Source organism: Camellia sinensis, chromosome 7, assembly GCF_055761805.1.
Source record: "Camellia sinensis isolate YWXY chromosome 7, ASM5576180v1, whole genome shotgun sequence".
Lineage (NCBI taxonomy): Eukaryota > Viridiplantae > Streptophyta > Magnoliopsida > Ericales > Theaceae > Camellia > Camellia sinensis.
In genome coordinates this window covers 84,423,304-84,451,076 of record NC_138967.1, presented here as the reverse complement: position 1 = coordinate 84,451,076, position 27,773 = coordinate 84,423,304, and the positions used below count along the sequence as shown (strand labels likewise).

General features: G+C 36.9%; 1 long non-coding RNA gene across 1 annotated transcript; it reads left to right on the top strand.

Moving 5' to 3' along the window:
• Positions 1–2,708: 2,708 nt before the first annotated feature.
• Positions 2,709–5,642, top strand: LOC114281464 (uncharacterized). The gene is made up of 3 exons (XR_014335583.1): positions 2,709–3,048; positions 3,945–3,983; positions 5,418–5,642. It is a non-coding gene; the product is annotated as an uncharacterized LOC114281464 (long non-coding RNA).
• The last annotated feature ends 22,131 nt before the right edge of the window (positions 5,643–27,773 follow it).

Below are 27,773 nucleotides of genomic sequence, written 5' to 3'. Positions count from 1 at the left end.
TCAAGAGCCCCAGTTAAGGGAAGCTTTTCACCGAGCTACCTATTTTGTTTTATGTGTTGTTGAAGGCTGTAGTTCGTTTGTTTGAACTTTATTAGTCCCCCAACTAGACCAACTACTTGGCTTTGAGCTTGTTTATCCAGCGCCCGAAATTTAATTTTCTGTCAACCCCCCATTCCTTATTAGAGTCATCATTTTGACTGGACTTCCAGGAATTGGAAGGCGACTCTTTCTTCTTTCCTGATGGAGATTGAAATTCTTTACGTAGAGGATCCCTATTTCACGAGCCCCAATTAAGGGAAGCTTTTCACCGAGCTACCTGTTCTATTCTATGTGTTGTTGAAGGCGATAGTTCGTTTGTCTGAACTTTATTAGTCCCCCAACTGGCCAACCACTTGGGTTTGAGCTTGTTTGTCCAGCCCCCGAAGTTTAGTTTTCTGTCAACCCCCTCATTCCTTACCAGAGTCATCATTTTGACTTGACTTCCAGGAATTAGAAGCCGACTCTTTCTTCTTTCTTGATGGAGATTGAAATTCTTTACGTAGAGGATCCCTATTTCATGAGCCCAAGTTAAGGGAAGCTTTTCACCGAACTACCTGTTCTGTTTTATGTGTTTTAAGTATTCACATAATTCAACATACATTAACCCATTCATTAATCCAGAACATTCATTAACTCATTGCAATTCAATAAAGAAAGTCATGAACTAATAAATGTGTAGTTATAAATGTAGTTATTTCATAAACTTCAGGTTCATAAAACAAATACTTGAAATACATCCGTATGTTAGATGAACAACAACATTGTCTTACACTCTAGTAACGAAGATACGACACAACATACAAACATATATGAAAGATAAAGGTGTTTAATTTCTCATTCTTCATCTGATATGTAGTAGTCAAAGAGATATTTTTCATTGTTTAAGACATTATTTCGCTCAATCGCTGTCAAATCTCTGTTGCTTGCTTCTGCCATTTCGGTGGCTAGCTGAAGCATGAAATGTCGACATCTTCACATCAACATTCTGTTGTTCTCCTTCTTAATGCTGCTAACTACTTTTTCATAGTCACTCACATTTCGTCTAGCCATGGTCAATGAATGACGATGAGGTACCGGTGCCCCAAAGTTACATAGATCATTAAACATTCCTTCTTGCTCCGTTACCCTAAACACCAATTCTGCTCGGATACCAGCATAATAATCCTTCGGACTCGAGTACTTTTCGCTCTTGTTGTCATAAGTAAATGGAGGTAGCAGCCACACTTTTGGATTTCTTTGTCGGCGTGAACTTCCTACATCTCTTAAAGACATTGTTCATAAAATAAACAAACAAATAATAATAGTAATTGTAGATATATAGATATATTACTATTTTTATGACTTGAACAAACATCACACTGGGGGTATTGCTATTTATAGACATCATAGTGGGGGTTAACTAGAGATGGCTGGGGCCCTATGGAAGAAGTGATACTCGTGATATTATTTTATGTTATTCATTTCATGCAATCCTGAGTACCCGTGACTTTGTGTACCTGTGATATAGTCACGGACGTGATTGTCAGATAAAATCATAATTGGAAGCCAGAGGATCACAATGCAATCCCTTTATATTCGAGCAGTGAGTTGTCAAATAAAACAAAATGCAGTGAGTTGTCACATCGCCACATGAAACTATTTTTTCATGCTTACTTTTTTAATACAGTAAGTAATCACTTGGAATTGACGCTTTCAGTACAAATTGGTGTTTTCAAAAAATTATAAATGAAATCATAAAATGAAACAACGGTTTTAATTTTCTTTGCTTTAAAGTAATATTGTTCATAAACAACTATGAAACAGAGTGCAAGTAAATACACAACCGTCTAACTCACTTCGACCTGCAAAACTATCGTTGTTTTTTTCATCAAAATAATAAAATGGTCACCTGATATGTAAACACGATTGGAACTTTGCAGCCTAAATTTTATCTTATTTTCACTTAATGAACTTCACAGCCATCCCATTTTCTCCTCTTTACATTTTCTGCTTCTTTTTATATTCGGTAAATTACACTTCACTCCTTCAGTCCATCACATAATTGTTTATCAACACTATTGCCATGTGGTCGTATTAATGTGACTTAGATGAATTCTGAAATGTGAGGAAAAAACAAAGCATGTAAGTTGCGCTGCACAAAGTCACATGCATCACGCAATGTGAGAAAAAAAGTCACAAAGTATACAAGCATGGCAAAGTCAGAAAGTGTAGACACCCCATTTTTGACCGGCCTCGGGACTTGGTTGTGCTTGCAGTACACCCAACAACTAGTTCAACTGCTCGCCGAGTACTCGACTGTCGCGGCAGAACGTCACCGGTTCGAGCTTCCCAGACCTTGTATCCTTTCTGCCCTTTTTTTGGACCTTGTGTAATAACCCGACCCTCATATCTGTTTCTAGTATATTTTCGATCTGTTATTCTGTGCATTTACTTGCTTTCTGTGAAAAGTGATTTATATCCGTGGCATTTTTATTAGTGTATTTGGAACCTCCCTATTTTATTTTGGGCTATTGATTGTGGTGGTAATATGATGGTAAAGTAAGATTGGATCAAAAACTTTAATTTGAATAATTCGTTTACGACCAACCGTCACTCTTTTGCCCTTTTCTTGTTCCACACTTGGAATTTGGATGTGAGGTTAGAACCATTGGAAAGCTTATTTTCGGGGCTTCAATTTGGGCACAAGAATGACCTAAAACGGAGTCCGGATGAGATAGTTACGCCTGTTTGAAGTTTTCATATCTGTGCTGGAAGCAGAACCGCACGTGCGGGAAATGCAGCGCACGTGCGGCGATGTGCGGGGCAGCAGCTCAAAAACGTGATTTTTGAGTCATTTCTTAGATTTTCTTTTCCTCTCTTCTTCTTCCCTCTTCCATGTCCGAAACCCTAGCTCCCAAAACCTTGATTTCCTCCACTTTTCTCAACAAATTAACCATGAATCTTGCATCAAGGATGGAGAATAAGAGGAGATCACCACTTTCTACCGAATGGAATTCCGAAATTTTTGAGGTATGTTGGGGTATGTTGGGGTTCTATTATGGGGTTTAGAGTATGGTTTATGGGTTATGGACCTAGGGTGCCTAATAAATGAGAAGATTTGGAATAAAAAGTAATGGGTTAAGAAGATTTAAAATTGTATTTGAAATTTGTAGATTTCTTAGAAACCCTAGGTTGGTTTTTGATGATAATCCATGATTTGGCCCAAATTGATAGTTGAATCATGAAAGTGGTAAGTTGAATTAGATGTGTTCAAGTTTAATTGGAATTTGGTTATGTTTGAAAATTATGTTTAAATTTTGCGATTGAACTTTGTTAAATGCATTGTAAATTATGTTTTAATAAAAGGGAAATTGGGGGAAAAGATTTATTGATAATGTGGATGATATAAATTCGATTATGGAATGTTGAAATGGAATTTAAGAATTCCTTTTGAGATATGTTGAATTGTGATGATTATGTGGGATGATATTAACTATGTTGATATTAATTTTTGTGACCTAAAATGTGAAGTTTTCAAGAATGGGTTTAATCCCAAATCATTTTACTAAATATTTGTGGGCTTGCTTAGTTATTAAACCAAGAGAATGATTTAATAGGATTTCTTATGGGGATGGGGAAATGTTTGGTTTTTGGTGAAAACACTAGAAATTTAAGGAGTTTTGGGGAACATGGAAATGTTCATAAAAATCCTTTCTTTCTTTGAGTAGAAGATGAATGGGTGTAAATTCCATAATGTGTTTTGTAAGACTAGTAATCTTATATATATATATATATATTGAGTTGGAGAAGTAGGTTTGAAACTTCATGCTGTAAAATATTGTTTGCTCTGTTTTACATGCTTAACCCTCTGGTATTTCTAGAATTTGTGTTTGATGCCTTACTGTATAAGTTGTGTACACGTGTAGGGCATAACCTGAGAAGGACGAGCACTCCGTTATAGCACTGTGAGTAATAGTACTCTAATGCACATTATTTACCGTTAATAATGATTCTTATTAACATCTTGTTCCCCGTGGTCAATTAAGTTAACATGTATGTGGAACGAGAATTAGTGTGATACAGATATCTACCTAGAGTGGATCATCAAAACGAATAATTGGATAAGACTACAGGTTGTTTGTACGTTAATAACCATTATGAAATTATGTTAAATAGTAAATGAACCTCTGAATGACTCAATCCGGAGAAAGAATTGAATGTCAATAACACGATTATGTGACCCACGTTATGATGTGAATGGCTCCACTCTTATTAATGTAATGGAGCATTTATCTTCTGTTTATTGTTAATAGTGTTGTTCTATTATTGTGGGACAATTATGTCACCTTATGAGAAACCATGGGAAAATCTAAGAGCATTATTGGGTACTACGTTCTGTTTATTATTGATAATGGATACTAGCACACTGTTATCTGTAAGTCAGTTGTATGAATTTATAACGAACAAGGGGAATGTAAGTGTATTACGAGATTAAGGTATCTGCGTATCTCTGGACTCGTTTAATATGTACTAACATTCTGTTATCTGTGAACTAGAGGTAGTAATTCATGACAAACAAATGGGATGTGACTGCATTATGAAGTTCAATCTAGTAATAGTTGCTATTAGCACTCTGTTGAACGTAACGTAACTATGTTGCCTCATGTGAATAATTAGAAGGAACTATGTGCTTCTTTATGAACTTATGAGGCCGAGGGCCAACTTGTGAATTTGTGAACTTATGAGGCCGAGGGCCAGCTTGTGAAATTATGAATATTTGTGAAATCTATGAACTTATGAGGCCGAGGGCCAACTTGTGAATTTGTGAACTTATGAGGCCGAGGGCCAGCTTGTGAAATTATGAATATTTGTGAAATCTATAACTTATGAGGCCGAGGGCCAACTAGTGAATTTGTGAACTTATGAGACCGAGGGCCAGCTTGTGAAATTATGAATATTTGTGAAATCTATGAACTTATGAGGCAAAGGGCCGACTTATGAATCTATGAACTTATGAGGCCGAGGGCCGACTTGTGAATTTGTGAACTTATGAGGCCGAGGACCAACTTGTGAAAATATGAATCTATGAGGCCGAGGGCCAACGTGTGAAGCTATGAATTCAAAGGGCCAAGGGCCAAGTTGTGAAGTTATGAATCCCAATTATGAATCTATCAAGCCAAAGGCTAATTGTGAATATGTGAACCCACCAGGCCAAGGGCCAGTCTGTGAATTTGTGAACCAACAAGACCGTTCTGACGTTAGTACGGAATCAGATTAACTACCTGTCTTTTATATTGTATACACTCTGATTTGCATTATAATTCAAGTTGAACATTGAGTTATTCACGTACTATTATTCACTGAGGTTATCTCACTATGTATTTTGTCTGATTCCGTAGGTCCTGCGTTTGGAGGTCAGCCTCAACTTTTTATGCTCGTCTTCCTTGTTAGCCTCTGTGTGTCCAAGCATTTGGGTGAAGCCTACCCGTTTGGTGAAGTTTTGGCTTAGATACTGATTGTCTATAATATGTTGTAACTTCTAATGTTTTTTTTATTATACGCCCAAACACGGGCGGGGTTGTATATGTGTTGTAACTATTATTATCTGTCTATTTGTGATCCTGACATGATAGTGGTCGCTCAATGGATGTAGCTCTTTCCTTGCATGTTATTATATAAAATTTATGCTTCCACTCAGGCCCCATATGTTATATATAACAGGTTAACTGTCCGTTTTTTTGAAGTGGTCATGCCCAAACTTCTAGGGGCGGGTTTGGGGCGTGACACCTTGACTAGGTCCTGTCAGAGTGGACCTTTTGGTGCACTGCCGGCTATGTCTTGGTTCTTGCCGGCCATTTGTGAGGCCCTGCCGGCCATCAATGAGCCACTGCCGGCCATTGATGATGGCCGGCACCCCCTCTGTCTCAGCTGGTTTTCCTCCAGGTCTTTTGAGCCAGCTGGATTTATGTTTGCTCCCCTCCATACATGTGTATGGAGGGATGAAGCCCTTGCAAAGCTTCTTGAAGAAGCTTTAACTTTTCATCCTTCTATATAAGGAGGATGCCATCCTCTTTGACTGGGGTTAGCCATTTTTGAAGAGGAAAAACTCCATTTCTCTTTATATTGCTTGAGTTTAGTGCTTAGAAATTGGATTTCCTTGCACTTTTACACTATAACACATAGAGACACACCACCACCATTGAACCAAGCTTCTTGGGAAGTCTTCTTGAGGTCTGAAAGCAAGCTTCCACCCCCTGAAATTGCTGGTTTCGAAGAGGGTCTTCAAGGGTGAGCATTTCCCCCATTTTTGTACTTTCTTGCACTTTGTTTTAGCCCTCTTTGCATATTGATTTAGGCTTTTCTTATAACTGGAAAAAGTCTTGTTTTTAAGTGCTTTTTAAGTTTGGTTAAGGTCATTTTGCTATTTGGGGTGTGTAGCCCCCTTGCATGCTTTGTTTGGCTTTGTTTTAAGCCATATCTTGAGGCCTCCGAGCTAGCCTTGGTTTGGCCTTCCTACCACTGAAATCTAGTGGGATTTTGGTGGTAGAGGTGTGGTTTTCAGGGTCTAAATCAGAGGGGGGTAGTCCCCTCTCTTTGTGTTCCTCTCTGCTTGCATTTTTGGCCTTCCAAAGGACCATCCCTCTATACATTTTTAAGGCTTGGTTCAGGCCTATTTTTGTGACTTCTAGGACCTGCCTTGGCCCTATCCATGGCTGGTTTGGTCATGTCTTGCTTGCATCTAGCACGTGTAGTGTGACTCCATCCATAGCTCATCAAAGTAGCATGTGTGCTTGGCTTTTGTTAAGTTCATTTCAGTCCATTTTTGGTGATGTTTTACCATGCCATGAACCTGTTTTGGGTTGGTTTTGTTACTCCATGCTTGCATGATGCACTTGTAGTGTAAATCTCCTAAACTAGCTTCATATGATCCATGCCATGCCATGTCATTTTAGCTTGTTTGGTTTACATTTCAACATGTATTTGGTCATCATTTGGCATGTTATGACCCTATCCATAGTTGGTTTAACCATCCTTTGCATGCTCCATATAGGTGTAGAGCAAGTTTTGTTTACTAGCCACTTGTGCATGATGTTTTGACTCATCATACTAGCATATTTTGGCCTTGCTCTAACATGATTTTATGCTTATTTTGGGCTGTCCTAGGACTGTTTTGGGTTGCCATGGCTATATCACTCATGCTTTGTATAGCTATAGTGTAAATGCTTAGGCTAGTCTTGGGTTTTGAGGCCCCTACCATGCCATACATGTGATGTTTGCATACCTTGCCCTCATTCCACATGCTATTTTAGTCCTTGAAATGTTGTCATACACTTGCATTTAACATGCCTTGAATGCTTTGTATAGCTTGTGCTTTATGCCTCAATAATGGACTTTTGCGCATGCCACTTAGCCTAAGTCTTTGGCTCATCATTTCAGTACATTTTGGGTCCTAATATACCATGATGTAACTCTGTTTTTGGTTGTCCAAGTCATGCCATGATTGGTTCTCATAGGTGTAGTGCATTGCCTCTTTTGTAGCCTTGCATGTCCTTTGTTTTAGCATTGTATGCTAGCTTGCTTTGGCTTACTTCCTTGCATGTTTTAGTCTCATATCAACACGTACTACGACTGTTTTGGGTTGCCCTTGCCATATCCTTCATGCTTTGTATAGCTGTAGTGTAATTGGCCTTGCAAGCTTCGTGTTTCGGTGATTCGCGCATACTATCCTTGAGCTATTTGAATGATTTTGCATCATTTATTATCTCATTTCAGTGCATATAGTGTTGTTACACTTGCACATTTGTTACTTCTTAGGCACTTTTGAGAGTTGCCCTTTTAGGCCCCTTTGATGAACCTTTCGCATTTCGCATGCTTAAGTGTGTTGTTTGGCTTAAATCATCGCTTTGGCTACTGATTTGGACCTAGTTGAGAGTCGTCCATCTTTGGTGTAAGCCCATCTTACCATGTTGTCGCATGCTTGTTTCATTTCGTATGTTGTCGCATACTTGTTTAAGCTTTGCATACCTTGCATGCTCACATGTTCATGTTGCATTTTGTCACATTGTCCAAGGTCATCACCCCACATCATGCATATATGCTTGTTGCATGCTTGGTTTAGGTGCATGTTTGCACATCTAGGTCATGTTGCATGTTTGCCATGCTTATGTGTTGCATTGCTTGGATTAAGTGTTAATCCGAGCACGAGGAACGAGGGGCGTTTCATACTTCAAATGATGGAACATGTCTCAATTCTCGGTCGCTGAAGCTCTTGATGATTCATGATAGAGTTCTAGGCTTTACTTGCTTTGTTTGTGCATTCATTTTCATATTGATTGGCACAAGTTGGATCTTTGACCATCATGCATCGGGATGCGTGATTGATGGTCGTGGATCCGACTAGGCCTCTCCCTTGATGTTTTGAGGTGATTTGGAGTGCCACGGTGCGTACATGTCCTTGGGAAACCCTCCATTCTCTTTATTTTGTGCTTCGTTGCAGTTTGGTGTCACAGCACACCAGTGGCTTGCAGCCTGTCGCTGATGGCCGGCAGTGTGCCACCCTTGGCCGGCAATGGACCACTTTTGGCCGGCAGATCTCCTTCCTTGGCCGGCAGGCCACTGGTGAACTTTCCAGCAGTGTTTTGGTAAGTCTCAGCAACAAGCCCTGGGAGACACCCTGCAAACAGAGCCTCTAAAGAGCAACCGAAAGGCGTTTCGAGGCAAGGAACCGAAGCGAGCATGCATACCCTCCTCTTCTTCAAAGAGAGCTGGAATAGCACCGTTTACTGCTTTCCCTACCTGCTTGTTGTCATTCATTAATTAGTTTATTGATTCGTTAATTAATTAAGTTGTGTAATAATTAGTTGTATCCAGTTATTCAATTTGGTTCTGTAATAATTAATTAGCTTGTGAGTTAGTTAATTAGGTGGCTTGTATTATTTATTCGGTCCCTCCGAATGAGGGAAAATTTGTAATAAGTATAGGTGCGTGTGTGCATGTTTTCCAACCCCCTTTCTTTCTCCCTTTTATTTAACCGCTTATAATGGTTAGATTTAGGGCATATTTCAATTAGCATACCTTATGCTATGCATGCGTGCATTCATTCATCTGTACTACATGCACCGAGCTCGGTGCATCATACTAACTGCATAGTATTTCGAATCTAATTTGAATACGTGTTATCTGTTGCATTTCACATGCCGTCCTAGGATTAGCCGAGCCTATTCTAGACTACATTTTGTATGCGATACATTAGGCACTTAACATGGACTTGGATCATGCATGATTACTAACGAGTTCTCTGTTTTGGCACGGAGTACGATGTAAGTATTTATGCTTTAACATCTCGCATGAGTGTGATTGTTAACATGACAGCATGCTTACCATGTGGCTATTTGCTTATGTGATATACCTGCCTGAATGCTTGTGGGTGAAGGTTGGATTACTTGAATTGGGATAATTCATTGAAATCTGCATTTTAGCCTACTTGCGAGTAGCAAACTTCAAACATTTCCAAACAAACGGATATGCAATGCTTTGTTCCAAATTAGGCGATCTAGTCTATACTTGAATGCTGTGCGCATCACATAGTAATTCTAGCTAATTAATCGGAATAAGAACGCATGTGTTTTCAAAAACGAGATATCATGGTTAGTAGAGACCGATCTTCGGATCGGGCGAGAGGGGGTGCTCATAGCTGACCTTCCCCAATCGTACCCAAGTTCCTGAGCCGAGGCAACTTTGGTGATGACGGACACGTGGCCTTAGGCAACGAGTTAGGGTTTCCTAAATTTTCCAAAATAAAATATTTAGGTGGCGACTCTGTATCTGGCAAAGCAGTCCATGCTTGGCACTTCTTTCAAAAAAATCTGTTTTCAAAAACAATTTTCCAGATTTGGACTCTTTGATGATTCATCGGTCTTGCATTGCACTCTGCGAGATTAGATACAGGACCGTGACTGAGAGTCCTGAACTGTAGTGAACCCAATATGAACAGAACGGATTTCCCTCTCGGGACGTTCGGGGACGTCTATAGAGAGTCACATGCATCACTGCATAAAGTGACATGCATCACTACATCACTGCATAAAGTGACATGCATCACTGCATCACTACACAAAGTCACATGCATCACTGCAACGCTGCACAAAGTCACATAGCATCTCAAATAAAAAACAAAGCATCCAAATTTATAGCGATCCCGGGTTTACCCTTGTTGTACAGTGATCCGGACATGTGTCCGTGGATGTTGGTAGTTGTTTATTATCTTGTTTGCATCCTTTTTACTTTGTATATTGAGTTATAGGATGTGTTGGGTAGGTTTGTTACAGGTTGGTTGTGTTTGGGAGTCTAGTGCTGCTGCCCAGATTTTTGGACCTTCGCTCAAGCGAGGAGTTGGTCGCTCGAGCGAGAGTTGAGTTCGTGTCTGGTGGATCGAGCCAGAGTGGCTTTGCTCAAGCGAGCGATTGCGTCTGGTTCTGGACCTGAGAGTTGCATTTCTTGGCTCGAGCGGTCTGGTTTGTTCTTCGCTCGAGCGAGTAGTCCGTCGCTCGAGCGTGCTGGTGGCAGACCTGAGGGTTTGAGTTGTTGGCTCGAGCGAGCATTCTTTCGCTCGAGCGCACTTCTGAGTTTTCGGCTCGAGCGAGAACTTCTTGGCTCGAGCGAGAGTTTTCTGTGTCTGGTTGCTCGAGCGACAAAGGCTTCGCTCGAGCGAGCGTGTTTTATATCAGCGGTCAGTAGCGTTTTTGAACATCAGTTTTTCACTTTCTTTTTCTTTCAAACCCTAGATCCGAGACTCTCTCTCTCTAAACTTACACTCTCTCTAAGATTTGATCTCCCTAGAGTGTGAATCTAGCCTAGGGCCTTTGTTAAAAAGATAGAGGGCGTTGAGAGCTTCGCCTTAATCTGAAAAAGTTTGGATTTGGAGCACGTTGATCTTCGAGTCTTCATCTCCTTTTTGGCTCAAACTTCGAGGTAGGGATAACCTACTCCTTTCTATGAACTTTGTCTTTAAATTTTGGTATTTTGAGATGATGGGGTTGGTTTGGCAATTTGGTAAAAGTTTGGGGCTTTTGTGTAAATTTGTAAAGGTTGGGGTTTTAGCTAAACAAAGTCTAAATGCATGTTTGGCATGGAAAAAGTGAAATTAATGTTAAAACATTAATGGAAATGGGACCTAAGGATTGGGATGGTAATTATGGAAAATGACCTAATTACATTGTCTGATTAATTGAGATAATTAATTGCGAGAAATGAGGAAATGAAATGGAATTGTTGAGATTGGGAATGTATGGGAAAAAGGGTGTAGTTGAATTATTTATCACTCACCGAATTGAAATGTTGATTGAATATCCATTTGTGCATTTATTTTCTATTTAGAAATAATTGCTTTGGGCTATCGGTGGAGGATAGTCGTGATTGTTGTAGACAATGCATGATGATTAGGCAAATGGAAACTAATCAATGGAATGTGTCATGGAATTTGACGGTTGATAGAATACATTAACTGTATGTATTGAGTGATTGTATATAGAACCAATGTATTTGTATACGTTATGTGTAGAGGAGGAGATGGGGGATGTACTCCGCGGTTTAGGGGAAAATGGGGGATGTACCTCTAAACTGGATAGTGTTGGGAGAAGATAGGGGATGAACTCCGTAGATACAGCTCATATGCTTGTCTAGAGAAGTGAAGATAGAGCTTACATGCTTATCTTTGTGAAGTGTGGATATAGCTTATATGCTTATCTGTGAACGTGGGATATTGTTGTTATACATATCTGTTGAGAATGTGGATATAGCTTATATGCTTATCTGTGAATGTGGGATATTGTTTTTATATACATATCTGTTGAAATAATGATAGAGCTAACATGCTTATCTGTTGAAAAAGGGAAAATGAAAAGTAACTTGGACTCATAAGTCGTATGACATAAATACGTGATTTATGTGAATGTATCAGTGTTGGCCATCTATCAATTGCTAATCTTTTAGTCATTGTTCATGGTTGGTTTAGTGTATTTCTACTGGGCTGTGGCTCACCCTATATGGGAATATCATTTTCAGGTACAGGTAGCATGCCACCTCCAAGGACATAGCTTGGGAGGCTAGAGGCGGACATACTTTTGTCGTTTTGTTTTGATGTATTACATGTAAATTCAAGCCAAGGGCTTAATGTGTAAATGAGTTAGTACTCTTTTTGTTGTAACCAAGTGTTAACTTGGAAAGCTGTAAGGCCGTAGGGCATTTTGCTTTTGTTGTTAACATGTAATACTTATGTAATGAAACTCTGATGAATGGAAGAATGTGGTTATTTCATATGTTAATGAATCTCTTAATTGATGGGTTTAATGTTATTATTTTGAGGGCGTTACAAAATTATTACGTCTATTCAAGTCACTGGCGAGCATCACTGAGAAATGTTGGACGTATCACTACACCAAGCTACAATTTATTATTGTACCATACCTACTGTGCCCATGTGAATTATGCAATGCATAAAAATTTTGAGGGGGTGTCAGAACAAAATAACAAAACAATTAGACGCTTTGTGTTTAAAAAGCCACCCTATGCAACCCCAAATAGATTCATAAACATTGAAGATGAAATATTGTACAGTTAGAATGTATTGAAGATTAATTTGTAGTAGAGTTAGAATGAATGGGTTTTTCGATGTACAGAACTTGAAAGTGTTACAGACAAGAACAACACCGACTTAAATCAACACATAATTAACTTCAAATTAAATTGGTCAAATTTCTCCAATTAAATTAAATGAAATATGTAAGGTAAAAAATGTAATTAAATATGTTGTCAAGGCAAAATAAATTGAATTATATTTGTAAGCAGAAAAATTAAATTAAATTTTCAAGCGGATTTGAACTTTGCTTAAAACCTTAAGATATGCACTGAGTAGTAAATAAAAGTCAAAGTGAAAACTCCTATCAAGTTGATGCATAGTTGTTCAGGTCATAAAAGTTGACGTAACAACTCTGATGCATAGTTGTTTACAATAATTTCATACATACAGCTACCATGTGTATATATGGTATAAATATCGTATTATACCACGACAAAAATTTTACAGCTATTTTGAGCGATATCATCATGAGATAAACGGTGGTAGATCTATATTCAACAATGGGTCGCTATTGGGTTGTAGAAGGAGATGAATTTCAATACCCATTAAACCCAAATTTGCGTTACTCACGTGCCACTGTCAATACCATGAGAGCTGAGTGGGAATTTCGCATAACTCGAGCAAACATTCTCGTTGAGTTATGTCGTGAAGTTAATATTAAATCTCCTCGTCGGTTAGCCATGCGTATGCCAAAATGAAGTTAATCGCATGACCCAACGTTTGCAAAGGTCCTCACTAATGATGACCGCAAATGAGCGTGCCGAAGATAGGTTAATGGATGATGCACACCAGTACTTCGCCTGGAGCATGGATGTTATGTATGAATATGATATTAAGATGTCAGATGATGATGATAATGAATGAAATTGTTTGAATGAATGAAATTGTTTGGATGAATGACCAAACTGCTTATGTTGTAATGGATTTGTAATGCATATCCACGACTTATCAATGGAGGGAGATATTTCAATTGTTTTTGAAGAGTTCTTGTAATTCTACAAATAACAAATACCTTTGTTTTCTCTTCGTTATTGCTATTTTGAAGAATGCTTTCAATACCAGCCACTCCATGCACTCACTCCACGCACTCACTCTTCTCTTCTCTCTCTCTCTCTGACACACAAACACTCATCCCACACACACACACCAAACCCCACACACACACCAAACCAATATAATTTTTAATATATATAAATTTTATTTTATAAAATGAAGACCAATATTAAATATATATATATATATATAAAATAAAATTTATAATAGCAAATAATAATCAACTATATGAAATTAAGACCAATATTTTCAAATAATTTTTTTTTCAATTAATCTTTTATTTTAATTAAATATTTTTCAATTATAATATGTGTGATCCCATTGTTATAAATAATAAAAATAAATATAAATATTTTAGGCCTGAACAAACATATTTTTTATTTTATATTTTTATGGGTTTTTAAATATTTTGTTCAAACCAAATGTGTTTGTAATTTATGTTTTTTTAAAAATAAACAAAAATCAGTTTTTAATTTTTTTGTAAACATAAACCAAAAACGTAAACGTTACCAAACGCTACCTTATTTATTTTTAGTTTAAGGTTTAGAATTTATAGTTTAATTCTTAAAATTTATTTGAACTTCAGTTTTATAAATGGTTGTCTCAATTTGTTTGAAATTTTTTTTGGTTTATAAATGGTTGTCTCAATTTGTAAATTTGAGGAAAAAACGTAAATTACTATAAGTAATGCGGAGACTACGGAGAATGAGAGAGAGGTAGAGATGTGAAAGAGATTTGTGTGATTCATCAAAATAAGTAAGAATAAAAAATTATGAAATTATAATTTCGAATAAATAAGTATGACACATTTACATCATCTGTACAAGTTTGATTTACAAAAACTATAACAATTATTACAAATAAAAAAAACTATACAATCCCTATCACACCCGCTAATGCCCTAACCTGCCCCCAGTCCCACAACCCCGACCGTGGACCTCCCTCCTCGGTCTCCTGCGGTAGACTCTCTAAATATCTAGCACTCCCTCCCTTACATATGGCCCTCCACTGACTGCCTGTGGAGCCTGTGAGTGTGACCCCCCCTCTCTTGCATGTGCTACCCCTGATCTTGTCGCTGCCTAAAGATCGGATACTGCTGTGAGCTATGAAACTCCCTCATTTGGTGCAACTGTATCACAATCTGCAGCTGGACCTCGACCTCTGCCTCTGCCTCTGCCCGCACCCCGACCTCGGCCGCGACGTCCACCACGACCATAACCTCAGCCTCTCTCTCGCACTCTGGGGGGGCTCAATATGGGCCTCATCCTTAACGTGGGAGATGTCAGTGAGAACTGCATCATGTGTACTCATGGGTGCGGTCGAAGTAGTTCCCAGAAAAGCTGGTGGTAACTGGATGGGTGGGGTAACAATGTCATGCATGTATTGGGGCGGTGTCCAATTAGGGTCAGCATGCTGGGTAAGATGTACGTGTGGGGAATCTGGAGAAATGTATGGGGTATCATGCGGTGGGGTGACTGAAGTCCAAGGACCTGCTGTGGCTGGCGCTGAAGTGGAAGGCACTGACGTGGACAGGACTAATGTGTCTGGAGCTGCTGTTGCACTGTGTACACCGTAGTGGCCAAAATGCAGACGATCTACCCGATGGGCATGCTGGATCCCCTCGTACAATAACTTTCGAATCTCTGCAAGGACCTACATCACATGCTATCCATCACGTCTCAAAAGGGCATCCTCAGCCAAGTGATATGACCTCCCAGCTCAAACCACCTGAACAAAAAACCAGACATATTAGGCTATAGTTGACTGAAAGTAAATCAATTATGATATTAACAATTATCTGACACATACTATGATACTCACTAATGCCTCGAGAGAAGGCCCAACTCCATGATATCCGGACTCAGACAGGTGGCTCGGATTACTGACTAATAGGTGTGTATGTCGCTGATACCACAACATGTAAGGGTTGGGAAAGGGGAGGACCCCATCGCTCCAGTCAGCCTGTACAATACTGTCGCGATGGGCATCCCACAGCTGTATGTATTGCATATGATAAACACTCTAGTCAGTGCCGGCTCGGCCACGTCTATTAGTCGCATGCAATCGCCACTCGGTGTCACACTGATCCGGCACGGACTGGACCTGACCAAACTATCAGAGGACATGATCAGGGAGATGCCACTCAACCACGTCAAAACAAATGAGTGGCACTCTCGCCATCCATATCTCCTCACCTAGCCGGCAATAGTATGGGAGCGTACCGAGGACCCCAGCATAAGGCTACCAGATAAACTACAATAACGACAAGTCTATTAAAAATCGCTCACGAACATATACATTCCATATGACAATTAAAATTTAGGTATTTAAATTTCATACCTCACTCTCTATCATCCGGTCAAGCTGGTCTCTATACGCGACGACTACGTGGATCGACACGACCTTGTGGCCCATGTCAACCCTCCACCAGCTACCTTGAGGTTCGGCAGGCAACTGCATGTCTCCCTGGCCGATGGGAACCTCACCAGGAGCAACCAGTTGCCGCCTAGACGGGGCAATGCGAATCAATCTCTCCCATGCCCAAATCTGCAATAGTTTGAACGCAATTACAATACTGATATATGCTATACAATATGAATTGACATGTAATAAAATTCTTACTAACCTATAGCAAGTCAAGGGATCCTCCGATCTCCTTCGCACTCACCTGAGCTGCTCAACATAACATCCTATACAAGCATGCCAAAGCCGCGGCGCCCCAGTTGTACTGGCCGATCACGTCAATGTCTCTCAACAGTGGCAAGTACATCAGCTTGAGCAGGTTCTGTGACTTATTAGGGAGAAGTACCCCCCAATAAGCCACATAATATATGTTCGGGCATGCTGCTGTACTAGCTCATCTGGAGCATGATCTGGAAGATGGCCCTGAAACTGCTCAGACAGCCACCTCACCCTCACTCTACTTGCCTGTAAGTCTGCAGGTGTAGGTGCTACTCCCAATAGCTCAATACATAGGGCTATCCACTGGTCCCTCGTCAATGGTGGGTCAGGTCCAGTAACTGCTCGCCCATCAATCCGTAGACCATATAGGACAGATACATCCTGCAATGTGACGGTGGCCTTCCCGGTCGGGAAATGAAATGTATGAGTCTCTGTGCGCCACCTCTCGATGAGAGCAGTGATGAGTGGGTGGTCCAGTCTAATATGGCCTATACGATAGACACCATAGAATCCCGTGCGTAGTAGACATTGCAAGACTCTATGGTCCAATGGACGCTCCCACAGGCCGGATTCTCCCTGCCGGCATGTCACCACGGTGCGTGCCTCGTCCTGCATAACAGAATGAGTAGTTTAAATTATAGCATTATCACGTAATATAAAACAAAATGCAGGGTATTTTCATTGTAAGCGTAAAGAACAACAAACGTTATTGCATACCGAATCCTTCCATATACTATCAACCCGATGTGGATGACTAAAAAGTGGGACCTTATCAGGTAGATGTGCCATGAAGCCTGTACAGTTGAAAAACAAATACATTTAAAAAAACTGTATTGGTGAGCATGTAATTTAACTATAACAATTAAACTCAAATTATTCCATACATGACGACTTGAAAAACAAATGTGGTCGATTATTTTAAAATTATCAATTTGTGTGCCACTAACATGGAAGCAATTCACTAAAATCTAAATTTATCAATTTATGTGCCATTAAATATGATAAGCAATTCAACAGAACCTATCGTTATCTATGCTATAACTATTATAGAAATATTTTACAAAATCATTTTAGGGTCTCAGTTACACAAGCTTAATAATGACCAGTAACATGTTAATAGTTTTCGTACATAAATATTTGCGAAAAAATTGAATGAGAATTTTTTTTTCAACAAGAGGTTGCTAATTACATTTATGGTATATTTGACAAAACTTCATTATTGATTTTGTAATGGTAAAAGTTCCAATAAAGTATAAAATTTGTAAATTACGTAGATCTGATTCATAAATTGTAAATGTAAAAAATGCTTGCAGCAGTCGAAATATTAAAATCTTAAAATGGTAAAAGAACTATGTGATTTTCACTAAAATTTTGTAATAGACATTTTCAATCAAGTAGAGAATAAAAAACATAGGCGTATGTGGTATAGTTAAATGGTTTTGCATACATATTTACTTTAATTTATTTGTTTAGTATGTTAGTTGTAAATTTTGTCAAGGAAATCAAACAATTACAATATATAAAGAATTAAAAAATAGAAATGATCTATTACAAATAAAAAATGATCTATTTAAATGTACGACCCCGTTTACAAATAATGAATTACAAAATAAAGAATTAACAAATGATCTATTACAATATGTAAGCATTACATAGTCTTCATCGACCAAGTCACGCTGGACATGTTCGCCTGTCATGACCTGTCTGCTGGCACTCACTGCAACGAGCGGTCAAACGCCTATCTGATATATCCATCTCATTTGGAATACGAGACATAGATGTACGACCCCGTTTTACTTCTCGTAGACGAAGTACATTAGGCATTAAGGTCCACTGCGGATCATCCCAATAATCTTGTTGTGGTATTGGATTGCATTTAGTTTCCCAAACCCTCATGTATACAGGAAGCCTATATACTAGATCAACGTACTCGAATGGATTGTCACCGCATTCAGACATTACAACGAGCATATGGGAACATGGATAGTGTCTTATCTCATATTTTCCACAACTGCAGGTGGGTTGATTCATCCGCACAATTTGTGTATTGCGACCTCGTTCATGGCGAAAAGATATTTGCACCTCAAATATGCGGCGTGGCCTATCAGAAAATTGTAATATAAACTAATCAAGTTCATGTTTTTAGGTGTACTTAACTTCACAACATAATAACAACAATTTAGTTTATATTACAAACTAACCTGTCATACGATATCAACTTGAAAGTATTTGCCCTTGCGATGCCATCCTCAATAGTTTTTTGCATCTCTCTAGGGTATTGGAACTCATTTCGTACATCTATTTCAGTTGGGCTCCTATCTCGTCAAAATATTTTACGAGCCGCCGAAATGTAAATTCAACCATAGCTGAGATAGGTAAGTTCCTTGCACCTTTCAAGACGCTATTGAAGCACTCTGCATCATTGTTGGTCAATACCCCCCACCGATATCCACCGTCATATGAAAGGGCCCACTCCACAGGATTCATCTTGTGAACCCAATTGATGGCATCTTGGTCAATAGCCTGTATCTGTTGTAAGTAACTATTACACTTTCGTCGTTGATGAGCACTCCCTGCTTTCCATAGAAGTTGTTTCAGCTCCTTATTTTTGAACCTAGTGTTAAAGTTACTACAAATATGTCAAAGGCAGTGCCAATGATATCCAACAAATTGGAGCGAGGGATTCAGCCAATGCCGCCTCACAGCAGCTAAAATACTCTCAGCTCGATTAGATATCAAAGTCACTCCCTGTCGGTCCATGACAATATGTTCCTTGATATTTGAAATGAAGAACGACCAAGACTCCAAACTCTCCTTGTCGACAACAGCGAATGCAAGCGGTAATACTTTGCCATTGGCAGTGACAATTGTTGCTACAAGCAACACATCAGTGTATTTCCCGTATAAGAATGTACCATCTGTGGTTATAACAGGCCTACAATATCTGAATCCATCGATGACGGGTTTGAAAGACCAGAAAACAAAGTGGAAGACGGGCATAATAGTTGTACCTCCTGTATATCTATGCTTCCATTGCACGATGGTGCTAGGATTAGACGTTTATAATGCATGCATGAATTTAGGCAACATCTTATCTGATTCATCCCAATCCCCGAATACCAGTCTAATTGCCTTTGCCCTTGCATACCACACCTTCTTGTATGATATACTATAGTTCATGGCCTTTTTTATATCTTCGATGACATTCTTAATTGGCATATCAGGTTCATTCTGCATACGACAATACCTATGAGTCAGATTATTTTGGTGTGAGTACTATAAACAAACAAATATGTATATATATGTAAACATTTATTTTGTATACTCACTGCAACTTGTCCCAAAAGATGAGAAGCAATGTAACTGGAGCTAATATTAGTGTGGTCCCTGTTCATTCGTGGGTATAAACAATGGTGAGGACCTCTATACTGCTTTATTTCAAAAAGACCATGTATCCTACTAAGAGATGCACGCAACCACCATTTGCAATCGTGCTTGCAAGCACACACCCAAACATCTCGCTTGGAGGTTACGACTTTATACTCTCAATTATTTGTTGCATGGTACAATTTCACAGCATGTACGAGTTGCTTCTTATCAACGAAAACCATCCCTTTGTCCAACTCTAGATTTTCAGCATTCCATATTTGGTTACAGGGAACGATATCGCGGTTACTAATGTCAAAATCACCATCAATGTGAATGTTTTCATAGAAAGGGATTTCAGGTCTAGGTGGAATAGGGGCATTCTGAATATCAACGGGAGCGTCGGCATCATCTTCTTCATCATCATCATCTGATCCACCCAATAAATTTTGTTCATCACACATTTCATTCTCATCATTGTCTAGGGCGACATCAGGACCGTACATGTCACTGTCAGCAAACTGCACAGAATTAACCGTTTCAGCCATATTACCAGCAACTTCAACTGGAGTGGTATGATGGCTGTAGGTGGGTAGATCTTCGGTGTTATTGTGAAATTCAGTCTCATATCCACCACGTGAACTTGATTCTCCACCTTGGCCATGAAATGTCTGTTGTGTGTAGCCCGCTGCATAACATTCATTGGATTCATACATAGGAGACTGAAACGCTGTCGTGTCAATCCCATGTGTCAGCAATGTAGTGAACGGACGAGAATCCATCTGTGTCATATTCGGGAGATTGTGTACAACCTCTTTATCAATGCACACTTCCAAACAATTTGGTGGTTGGAACCTTCCACCGATACTTAATACGGTGTTCAACGCCTCATTGTCATTGATCGGTAATATTTTGTATTTGCTAGTTGCTTGCCACTGGCGATAAGGATATCTACATTTGAAGATTAATCGGACTGTTTCCCCGTAACTTGCCACCTTTGACATAAACATTTCCTCCAAATTGCTAAGTGTGATGCCAAGTTGCACCCCATATATCCCTTTCGGCTCAGCATCATATGGCACACCATCATCGGGATCTCGAATTATGTTTCCCCCCAGTAGAAGATAATTGGAACAGTTGCCGTATACTTGCTTCAATGAAACAATAAACATTAAAATATCAACAATATACATATATCGAATTCTACATCTAAAATAATTATATGAACTTTAAATCATTTAATTCGAATTACTTGTGAGGCAATAACTTTATCTAAGTAATCAGTAATTGTAATCCAACAATCATTATTCAATTTTTAATTATAATATGAGTTAAAATAAACTTTATGTTTTGGATTTTTTAACTTTTTAAGAAAAAAACTTACAATACATAAAAAATGTTGGTTTGCTTGGACATAACTGTCTATGGAACTCATGTGTTCTGCTTTTTCCATTATTTATTACCATTAACATAATGCTCTTGTGCACGGTAAATGTAAATTTTTGTTTTTCCATGTTTCTTCTTCTTCTTTGTTTTGATAACATTTCAGTGTTGATTTGGTTTTTACAAGTAGATTTCCAAACAAGTTTTTTGTGTTAACAACCCATGCCTAAAATGAAATTTATAAAATATAAATTTCATTCACAACACTTAACAAAATTTCTAGTGTCACCACTAATTTTGAATGTCATGGTCAGTGACGGAGCCAAGGAATTAAATCAGATGGGACGCTTATTAATTATAACATTGAAAATTTTTATAAAAATATTTCACATAAATTTTTACGATTGATTTCAAGAAATATATATATATATATATATATTATTTGTAACTAGTATATCATAGATAATATAGAAAAAAATGTCATAGATATAAGTAGATATTGTTTGTTATCAATGCTCTCTTGTCTTAATTCAAAACACTTATTCAGACTGATTCAAAAAATACCAGAATTCAGTATAATTTTAAAAACACTTATTTTGTTTTGTTTTCATAAATCTTGATCTATTTTTTAGTATTTTGATAAAGTAGACAGATATATCACACATTTAAAAAATCACCACCCAATCAAATATTTTTCTTATTCAGTGAGATTGGACAAAATTGGACAAGTTATACAAACATCTTAAATCATAGTGTAAGTTTTGTATGAAATTATTATTTTTCTCATTAGTTAAAAGAACTCGATTGATTTGGACAATATAAAATAGAGGTTTCAAACATTGTTCTTAATTTTTAAAACTACTGATCCAATTCTTCAGATTTATGGACAATTAAAGATAAATTAATTTGATTTGCTTAAACTTGTGCCATTAGGGACCTTAATGACAAAGTTATTTCCTATGTGAAATAGTAACCCTCGTCCACTTTTTAGAGGTCATAGAGGCTTTGTTATGAAATTCAAACAAAAAGCTCATTTTGGCTCGTTCAATACCCATTGAAAAAACTTTTTCTCAATTTGTTAAGTTTTGTGACAAAATTTTAATTTATACTATAATGCTATTATATGTATTACAAATTCAGCTCATTAAATTTTTAAAAATTTCTATTACAAGAATATAAAATTAAATGTTAGTATCTTATGATGAAATGTCTTCAAATTATTCTAATATCAAAGTTAATATTTTTTATAAAAATTATTAATTTCATTGAATGTATATTAAAAATAATACGTGAAATAGCGGTTTGATTTGATTTTTTAAACTTTTTTTTGATTTTTTTGGAAAAATATAAATAAATTTGACAAAAAAAAATTATTTGCTTTGATTTTGCAAATGGTTGTGGAAGAATGTGGCACCTCTCAAAAATCAATTTTTTTTGTTGGTTGGCTTGGAGGGGCAAAGTGCAAGCCGGTCTAAGTGGAAACCTTTAGCGAAACCCAAATGAAAATAAATCCTAAGAATTTTTTATAATATTTTGGGTGCCTCACCCCTAATACGGTGAAATAAACCAAATGAAACTAAACCAAACAAAGCTTTATGTCCCAATCAAGTGGGCTACGATACGTGAATAATAATTTCGTCATTTCGTACTATTAAAAGCTATATGCTTGGTTAAATTAAATGAATTCGTTAATTTTTTTACTTATCACATCCCAAGTCAATTTACGTCTTCCCCTAACATTTCCTTTTACGATGATCCTATCACATTCTTTTCTACCATTTCATCTGCTACTCTACATTGTACATACCAAACTATCTTAGTTTGTTCTCTCTAAACATATTTTCAATTGGTGTTACTCCTACCATTTAATGTATATTCATTTATATTTCTCTCTGTCCAAAACTTACCAAACACCCACCTAAGCATCCTCATCTTAACTACACTCATTTCATGAGTTTGTTGTTTCTTAATTGTCCAATATTATGTGAACTACAAGTATCACCGGTCTTACAATTGTTTTATAAATTAACATCGTCAATTTTGTTAGCATCATTGATCACATAATATGCCAAAGGCACTCCACTTGAACCGACTTTGATTCTATTACAGGTGAGAATTTGTAACACAACATGAATCATACACGAAATAAGGGGTTAGGGTTGAACATTTTCAGTACAAACACAAATATGACACTATATAATAACATGATAAATAAATAGGGTTATCTCAAACCTGCATAATATGAAATTGACACAGATAACTCATTTAATAGATAATTAGTTACAAATTTTAATGTTATTTTCATTAAAGGATGCCATAAATGTTTAAATCTCTTATGTAACCTACACAATTAAATAAAGAAAATACGTAAAATAGTGTTTTCAGGTTAATATAGTCTTTTTGTCTTTTATTTGAGAGAACATGATCTTTTCATTTATTATTTTGAAGTCAATAAAAATATTTTTTTTGAATAAAATAGAGTCAAAATTAAATATTTTTTTTATAATAATTTCATTTAGTAGAGATTAGTTTCATGAAATTTAACTTAGGAAAAAACGTTAATCTTTCCATACACTTAGTATTTTTTAATTGAAATTCATATTATGAAATTCATATTTGTCATTTTTTTGAAAGATAAAATTGACTTTAACCCCATTTGCTTTACTCTATGTGTGATTTACCTCTGATATTTGAAAATAAGAACATAACCCCCTTGTGACCTAGCACATGTTTCACACTTGATGTTAACTTGGATTGAACGTCTGACGGTATATTTCATTTAGTTCACAAACCACAAGAACATTATAGTTATTTCCAAATTATATGGGTAGTTTGCACATGCACATTGAAGTGACATTTGCCCTTTATTAAATATGCACAATGTCTTGAATTGAATAAATACAGCTAGAGGGTAAAATAGTATAGTGAAATAAATCAAGTGACAAATACCATTTCTCATATAGTATAATAGACGGTAGATTCAAGTATACAACCCCACCTTCATATTACCAAGTGAAATACTGAATAAAGGTGTATATATATCTAGTACTATTATAAAGAGAAGTCATGTCTGGGTGTTTATGTCTCATATTTTGGGTTTTCTATTAGATAATTAGATAATTTTCTCAGTTTTGTAAGATAATTTCGCAAACTGAGAAATTGTTATTTTTGTATAACTAAAAAAATAATATTTTATTTTTATTAAATTTTATATTCAATATTGGTCATGTTTGATAAATCTCATTGTGTAGACTCGAAAAATATATATTTTATTAAAAATAATTATGTATAATAAAAATTATGAAATTTGTAAGTTTTGAAAAAAAAACAAAAGTAAAATTCCACATCAGCAATACTATTTGAATAAGAGAAAATATCTAGTACTTTTGAGGCATGGTTAAGTGATTTTCAAAATATTTATGATTGATGCGGAGGGTGGGGCCTACAATTTTGTATTAGGGCATAAGGTATAATGCTTGGTGATTAGTGGATAATATTGTCATGTGGTGCACTTGTAACACCTAATAATTTTCTACTAACACTCAAGGAATTGACACAATTCCTTCTTTTAATAAAGGTAAAACAGTTTTACATAAATAAATATTTTGAAAATAAGATTTTATGGGTTAACACAAAAGAAAGAGAGCTTAATGGAACATGAACATTACCAGTAGGACTTTTAAGTAATTAACCCAATTATAAGGACTTCTTCCTTAAAATTTAAGAAAGACAAAAAGAAAATTTGATATTGAAGATTAAATTTAAAAACAAAAAATTAATAGAGCAGCGATATATACTGACAAAATTTGTATAAATTTTTTATAGCGACCCCGGTCTTTTCCCATTTGATTATTGTATCCGGACTTAGGTTCCGTAGACTCTGTCATTGTATAATTGTTGTTGTTGCCCCTTATTTTGCTCATTTGGACTTATAGGATGTGTTGGGCAGGTTTGTTTCAGGTTGGTTGGGTTTAGAAACCAAGTGTTGCTGTCCAGAATTTTGGATCTTCGCTCGAGCGAGGAGTTTGTCGCTCGAGCGAGCTGTTATTTTTTGGTTCTTCGCTCGAGCCGGAGTTTGGTAGCTCGAGCGAGAGGTTGCGTCTGATTTGGACCTGTAGCTGTGCATTCTTGGCTCGAGCGAGCTTTTCTTCGCTCGAGCGAGTTAGTTCGTTCTTCGCTCGAGCAATAGTTCTTTCGCTCGAGCGTGAGTCTGGTTACAGACCTGAGGGTTTGAGTTCTTCGCTCGATCGAGTTTTCTTTCGCTCGAGCGAGCTTTTGGGTTGTTGGCTCGAGTAAGGTTTTCTTGGCTCGAGCGTATCTTTTCTGTGTCTGGTCGCTCGAGCGACCAAGTCTTCGCTCGAGCGAGCCTGTCAGGTTTAAATAGGCAGCAGCGTGTTTCAGATCTGTTTTTTCATACACTTTCATATTCCAAAACCCTAGTTACGAGTTTTCTCTCCCTATACACACCTTCTCTCTTAGGATTGATCTACTTAGGGTGTGTTTCTACCCTAGATCCTTCATTAAAAAGATAGAGTGAGTCGAGGGTTTCCATCTAATCTGAATAGTTGGCGATTTGGAGCACTTTGGTTTTTGGGTATTCATCTCTGTCTTCTCCATTTGGGTTGTTCTCTTCGAGGTAGGGATCTCCTACTCCATTTTATAAGTTTTGATCTAAGTTTTTGGTATTTTGATATGTTGGGGATACTTTGGTAATTTTGGGAAAAACCCTAGTTGTATTATTAAATTAATTTGTATAATTAATTCATGGAATTGGGAAAAGATGGTTAAATTCATGGAATTGGGGAATTCATTGATTAAATGGCGTAGTTGGATAATTTGAATCATTTGTCTATTGAATTGTTGACATAGTTATTTTCAGTTTAGAAATAACTGTTTTGGGCTATCGGTGGAGGATAGTCGTGATTGTTGTAGACATTGCATGTGGATTAGGAATAACTGAAACTAATCACATTGGTTAAGTCATTAATTTTGACTATTGCACTGATACAGAAAATACGTGTATTGATTGAGCATTGCATTTGCATACATTGTTTTGTGTTGGAGGAGATAGGGGATGTACTCCACGGTTTAGGGGAAGATAGGGGATGGACCTCTAAACCGGATTTTGTTTGGGAGGAGATAGGGGATGGACTCCATTAGCATCACTTTTATGTGTGCTTATCTATATTGAAGTGTTTTATTGATACAACACTAAAATGTGTATCAATCTGGAAGTATGAAGTGTTTTGATTTGAGCTTGAGTCTCATATGTTTGTTGTAAGTTTGGCCAGGTTCTGAGCCATGTTGATAAAATTGGAAAGTAAAACATGTGTTAGACAATAGTGTCTTGAGGCTGTAAAATGAAGTAATTGATTATCTTGGTTAACCATCTGTTGAATGCTATTGCTTTATTCATTGCTTATATGTGGTTTAGTATATCTCTACTGGGCTGTGGCTCACCCTTTATGGGAACATCATTTTCAGGTTCAGGTGATAAGCTACCTCCAAGGACTTAGCTTGGGAGGGTTCGGTTTCTGGATTTTGAAGAAGACTATCTTTAGTTAATTGTCTTTATTAATTAGTACATGTAAACATTCAAGCCCAGGGCTTTTCTTGTATTGAGTTAGAACTCGTATTTTGTATCCAAGTGTTGGCTTGGAAGGATGTAAGCCTCTAGGGCATTTTATTCGATGTTACATGTAATGCTTCTACTTAGTAATACTCTGATGAATGAATTGATAAATTGTTTTCTTTAAATAATGCATGTCAATGATATATTTATATATAATGGGTTTATTTTTGAGGGCGTTACATTTTTTGATGCGGATCTTTCCCCTAAAAAAAATATAGATGATTTTCATTTGTAATAAAAGGCAAATTGAATCCCTAGTCGTGCAGTTTGCTTCTTGTCTCAAATCAATTTGATTCTTGAAGCTCTAATTGCATCAACTTTTATTGCATCAAGTTTTATCCTTTAATTTTACACAATGCATGAATTAAGTGCAACGGATAATATCTATTAAGAGATTAGACCAAAATCAAAGGCAAAATAATTCATTCAAAAGGGAATATATCACTCACACTAATCCCTTAATTACTTTGAGAATAATAAATTGACTATTTTAGTCTTGATTTTAATTCAATTTCTAAACACTGAATAAAAGTGAAATACTGAATAAAATTGACTTTAAGAGAACATGATTTTTTTTTAAAAAAAATTGACTTTATGAGAACATGATTTTTTTTTTTAAAAACTCTCAAATTTTGAATTTTTCAGATTCATTTCAGTTTTCAGATTTTGAATTCAATCATACAGTTTACAGTTTTATTTTCTAAAACAAAATGATCATATATATGTAAGCATGTTGACCTCGAATTGAAATTGCCAGTCCACCTTAATTTTCAATTCATGAATTTCATAATATGAATTTCAATTCTCAATTCTCAATTATATGAATTTCATAATATGACATTAACAATTCTCAATTATATGAATTTCAATTCGCATAATTTTGTTCTTAATTAAAAAAAATTCCTTTTATTTACAAGGAAAAAATAAAATTTCCAATTCAACAAATATAGGTTGGTTTATTCACAATTCAAAATTCCAAACCCTAATTTCAAAAAATATAGA